Genomic DNA, 6,500 nt, shown 5'->3' with positions numbered 1-6,500 from the left:
TCCCACAAATTTCAATATGCACTTGTATAGAATTTTTAGACGTATTTTTCAATTAAGAAGTTACTAACAACAATAACTACAGATGTAAATTCTCTTCAAAATACTTAATCATGTTTTGGATTGGAGGGACCATTCTCATACCCGGAATATACAGAATCTTAAAGAACACTAAATATCGGACACAATTCGGTAAAATATCTAGATCTATTATCGCAGGTTACTTCAGTCATGTACAGATTTATAAGTCTGAAATCGGAGAGTCAAATAATCCCTCAGCAGTGTTATTTGAAAATAAACATTTATTCAGCACTTTAGACAATCAACATCACTTAGTGATCCCCTCCTAGCTATGGTTTGATACCGCCCTTGACATTATACGTTTATTGACCAGAAACTGTTAGTCTACGGGATACAAATAAATCTTAAAGGTTAAAACGAGACGTAACCTCCAGTCAGACTTTTCTCGAATTGGTAACTAACTATGGTTTTCAACATTTGCGGACTTTTTAAGTATAAAATATACGAGGGTCCTTTTCTCTTCAAAGACACTTTCCCATTTTCCTTAAAATATAATCACCTGTTGCCAGTCACAAGGTCCACCCAAACCCAAATTTGATTGTAATTCATATAATTAATCCCAAGACAAGAAGCAAAATGAAATAAACCATAACCTTTATGCCGGAGATCATTTGCAGCAAAAATATTGTTTAACTCATTACGTTTGGACGCCATTATTCTCACGCTAAGCTAGGCTCGAACCTCGACCTTCGAAGTAAAGGATTGCACATGGCTATGAATTATGTTTATCAGTTCAAGGTAATCAATGTTCCTAAATGTCAAACATACGCATGGGATTCAACAGGTAACAGCTGTGTATGATTATTCTATGATGTTTACGACAACACATTTATATGCTTACAACGCAATAAGATATGTTTTTACTTAGAAATACTTATTAAAAATAATATGAAATAATGTAAACTCAAAATATAAAAGGAACAGCGATATAAAGCCAGAGGTCATCGTCAAAACAGAAAAAATCCTATTTGTTTTAAAGCTAAAAATCCTGCATTTGAAAAACCTTTTGAATCTACAATTGTATACAGACAAATGGAAAAACTTAGGATTGGAATATTTAATTTTCTTCTTGCAGCCCTACAGCGACTGGCACTCAAGAGGGCGTTAAACCTCTCCACTTTCAGAAATGGGTCCTCATGCTCTCTCTTTGATTGAATATGGGGCCTTGTTACGATTCACTTTAATCAGCTCCTTAACGCTCTTCGAAAATTCTGCCTTTTTAATGCCACGTGATTTTACAAGTTTTCATAAAACGATTGATTAAGGCTTACATAAGTCAGATCTAATATTTTAGGCATAAATTCATGGTCAGATATTAGAAATATTATTGCTATTATTTATTATTATTGTTATTTTGACTCCTGACTAAGAGGAAAGTTACATTATCATAGCTCATACATTTCATTTCCTTGAATGACTTTCATAGAGCTACGAAATCGAGGAAACAAAAGTTTTAGGACGTCACTATGTCATTATCAGGATTAATAGAGTATTATCCTGGCTATAACAAGGTAACAAGACAAGAAGGTCGACTCTCGTGTTCAGCAAACAACAGGGAAAGCAATGCTTTTAAAGTTGGTTATTATACATCAATGTGTGTTTTACCTCACCTAGGGAAAAGATTACTTTTCATCTAACAGTCTGTTTATCATGATTATTTTTTTCAATGGGAAAATATTTCGTAAAAGAATACATGGATGTCTCCTTAAACTAAAAGGCAGTAAAAATAGGAGCGTGGGGTATTTATGATAACCTGATGTATTAAAGAATATTTGTATAATATCAAATTTATAATTATTCTAAATGGTTAACACATTTATAGCAATGTTCAGGCCGCCAACTTTCTAAACAAATTTTCGTGTAGTATCAAACGGAAGCAAAAACATAAAAAAAATGTGCACTAAAGAAATATGACAAGATTTAAACGGAAAAAAGTAAAAATAAGTCACTAGAAAACAAAAATTGAGAAATAGTTAAGAAAATGATTAAGAAAGACCTTATGACCAGAGTAGCATTACAACCAATCTGAACCTTTGGTAAGTCGCAGTTCATAATACCGCCTGGATGACAACCACAATTTTACAGTAAAGGAAAAGAAACTCCTCTGCTATCGGCCACTAGGAAATCCCGGTACACGATTCAATACGATTACAGTTCTTATTCTATAATCCTTGGATTACACATTACTAAACGCGCGTTGCATTGTAACTGGATATGGCCAGACATTACAGGTTATACAATAATTGAAGTTTCCTGTTGAATTTAAGTTTTAATAAGATGACCGAGTAGGAGATTTAAGGAATATAATATAGTAGTGAAAAGGGGAACAGAATATTACCTATAAGGAAACCGGTATTCTAAAGCAACAAGAACTCGCCTTTTATAACCAAGAGACGCAACATGAGAAATCTTTGTAAAACAATCATATTGCAAAGTAATTAAATTAATACCTAAAAAATTGTGCCCTCGACACATGCTGAAATTCTAGCCTACCTTCAATTTCCCAGTACAAAGGATTTGGAATCTAGATAAATCCTAACCATATCATATATTCATTAATGAATTCCCCTGAGCATCGCTGGATACAAATTGACCCAATTGCCCTCCTACTATAATTAATCTCCATTGTATTAACGAGCAATGACGCAGAGCATGCGAAAACCATTAGGTGAATTTTCGATATCATTTGATGAAGGTTGTCGGTATTTCAAGTTTCTTGTGTCTCCCTATGTGGTAGCATTGTCAAATGCCTTAATATGAAAGAGAAACAGTATATATATATATATATATATATATATAATATATATATATATATATATATATATATACATGCATATATATATATACATACATATATATATATATATATATATATATATATATATATATACACATATATATGTTTATATATACATATATATAAATATATATACGTATATATACACACACACACACATATATATATATATATACATATATATACACATTATATATATATATATATATATATATATATATATATATATATATATATATATATATATATATATATATAGTTGTTACTTTTTTCTCTCCATTTCTATTCTTTCTGTTACTTTCTTTCCCATTACTATCGTTTCTAGTCATAATATTTCCTTTAACTCTGAGGAAAATTTGTTTGTAGGTACTTTTGAAGATGGCATCATTTTGGATGAATTTTCAAAGTTAAAACCCAAAAGGTCAAAATTGCACTTTTTTTCATCATATTTCATGAACTATGATAAATAGAAACTTTGGCGGATATTCTAATTCATGATCTCATTTTTCTCTGAAGTTGATTAACTCTCTTGGTAACCGGTGATTAGTTTTCGAAACATTTGAACCTGACCACTACATTTTAGACAAAGTTCAACATAAAGATCAAAGTTTAATTTCCCATGATTTTCAGGGAATTTGAAGTGGGTGATTAATTCAGGTAAAATATCTTATTCTTATCTGAATTTAATCAAATTTATCACGTACTTCCTTTGGGATTACTAACTTACACATAAAAAAAAGTTAACAGGCGGATTTAAAGATGTAAGTGCGACCACGAGTTTTATCAATTATCTTTTGGCCGAAACTCAAAATCTGTCTGAACCGGAATAAAAACGTAAAAAAAAAATTTATTACAATTTGTGTAAATACAAAAATAAAATATCTATGAAAAAAAAAATATATATATAAATATAGTCGCCCGACATTCAGCAGCACTTTTGGGTGGACAAAACTAGTGACTATTGTTCATCATTCGTGACATGAAACAAATAATTATGGCGAAAACAGTAGACAAGCGAGTCTTTCCAATCCAGTTAGTATGGGAAGATTAATTACCATAGTAACGCATACAGCAAATCTAACAAGGGTATAAAAGCGGCCTTGTATATACCAATAATACTAGCTTCAATGTGTGACCAAATCTCACGTCATCTGATTGCACTTATTGTTAACGAAAGGGCTGCAGGTGTTCATAAAGTTCACAGAATCATACTATTACCAGTTTTCGTTTATTTCAATGGTAAGGATTAAGAGGTATTATCCGCCACTGTTTCCAGTAAACGAATAATACCAATTTGCTATTCGCCTGTACATTCGTCTGCCTTTAATTCAAGACGATATTTTCACAGAAACAAAGATTAGTGCAATGAAGTACCATTTAAGACTAAGATTTAAATAACCTTAGGAATATATCGGTGATAGAAATACCCTTACTTGTAAATCATACACCAGGAACCAATTTCATATGCATTATGGCATTATGTATAAATTTGTAATGAACGTTCAGACTTTACTGATAAAAGTATTGATTCCGTATTAGATCAACTATGTTACCTGCTCAATAATACATGGTTCCGAGAATTATGAAAAAAAATACAACTTACTATCGCAATTCGTAGTTTTGAATTGTTAATAATCATCGATAAATTACTCTTGTCGGTGTACCAGCATGTTGCTACACTCCATTTTATGTATTCTCTATACATACCAATAATTCTTCTATATTCAAATGAAATTGATCACACTTCAACTGCAAGACGTACATCAACAACATTCGCTCTTCATCTACCAAAAAAAAATAAACTACTAATAAAAACATCAGCAATTTGATCTCTAACCTTTTACCTCAAAGTGGCACACATAGCACGCTAGACTCTTAACAATTGTTTTTTTCATATAGGAAGAAAAACCTCTTGGCTCCAGTCTATGAGCACTTCATCTTGTATATGTCTGTACAAGCTTTCTCTCCGTATGCTTCAGGAACAGCTTCCTATCCTCATTACTGGAGGAATAATTTTCTATACATCATTTTAAAACGTACATATTTTCCTCTATTTTTTGGGCACAACTTTCGGTTTCCAAAGAGATTGCATTTCTCGGGCATATTTTCCTCACTATTTCTTTGGCACAACTTTCGGTTTCCAAAGAGATTGCATTTCCTCTTTACATCGAAGGAAAAAGATACCATATTTCAAAGGAAAGTACTCTATCTTTATTTCTCACGAATAACGTCCTCTTTATAAAGAGGAACAGACTACGATATATATTTCCCGTGGGACACCTTTCTCAATTTCCAAAGAAACATATTTCTCGATTTACTGTATCTCTATGGGAATAATTATTACAATTTTAAAATAAACAGCGTTCTTGCTTTATTCACAGAGTAACACCATTTTTTCGCAATTTTCCTAGGAATAGGTTTCTCTTTCTACATACACAGAACCGATATCGTATTGATATTTACTGAGAAGTAGCCCCCGCCCCCCCCCTCTCTCTCTCTCTCTCTCTCTCTCTCTCTCTCTCTCTCTCTCTCATTGTTTTTTCTTGGAACATCTAATTATAGTTATTTACCCAAAAGAACTTCTTTTATTCTTCTGTTGCTTTATGAACTACTTACATTCTATTATTGTCATAAATACTATTAACAGCGGAGGACATAGAAGATAGAAGAAATTGGAAACGGCTTACCAGAAATATCGACCCTGCTTTTCGTGAAAAGCTTTAGTCGAAGAAGAAGAAGACTTATTATGAATACTATTTTTACTGTATTTCAATAAACACAATCATTATGGGACTTATCATTCCAAAATTCGGTCTGATTCTATACTTCTTTCTAAATATTTTTCTTTTTGGCGTTTTCTCTGACAATCGATATGCATAAAATATGTATTAAAGCTACGAAAGGATAATTGTTAAAATAAGGAAAATTAAAGATTAAACATTCATCGGCCCAAAAATAAAATTGTATGTGGAGGAAGAAACCTCCTAAGAGATTACCATGATCATTCTTTAACTGTTACCATAGCGATATCTTTGCTCCCATAAGAAAGAGTTAATACTGAATACTATCGGTTTAATAAATAAAAATGTATATTTCTTTTTAAATCTAGAAGTTAAAAGTTATCAATTATAGAAAAACTTAGTACGAAAAATTTCCTCGAAATCCAAAGAATATTGAAAACATTTTTTCTTTTTCATTTATTTCCTAGTTCAACAAAATACCAGAGGTCCACGACTAATTTCCTATTCATCATGTTAATCAGGATCTAATTATACGAAATATCGAGGTGAAATATTTTTCAATTGGAATAGGAATAAATCGATTAACTAAATGACAAGTAATATTTACAAGAATTTAATATACACACATGTGTATATATATATATATATATACATACACATATATATGTATATATATATATATATATGCGTGTGTGTGTGTGTGTGTGGGTGCGTATGTATGCTTGAGTAAACGTAGTTTGCTGGTTACAGTATAGAGTTACAGCTACATTAGAGTATACGAGGGCTATGAATTGGATGTACAACCAAAGTTCAAAGTTGGCGTGATTTTTTATTTATCTATTTTTTTTTTTCGTGGTGGAAAACGTGGGGGGGGGGGGGGTTAT

This window comes from Palaemon carinicauda, chromosome 41, assembly GCF_036898095.1.
Source record: "Palaemon carinicauda isolate YSFRI2023 chromosome 41, ASM3689809v2, whole genome shotgun sequence".
NCBI lineage: Eukaryota > Metazoa > Arthropoda > Malacostraca > Decapoda > Palaemonidae > Palaemon > Palaemon carinicauda.
This window is presented reverse-complemented; position numbering follows the sequence as displayed.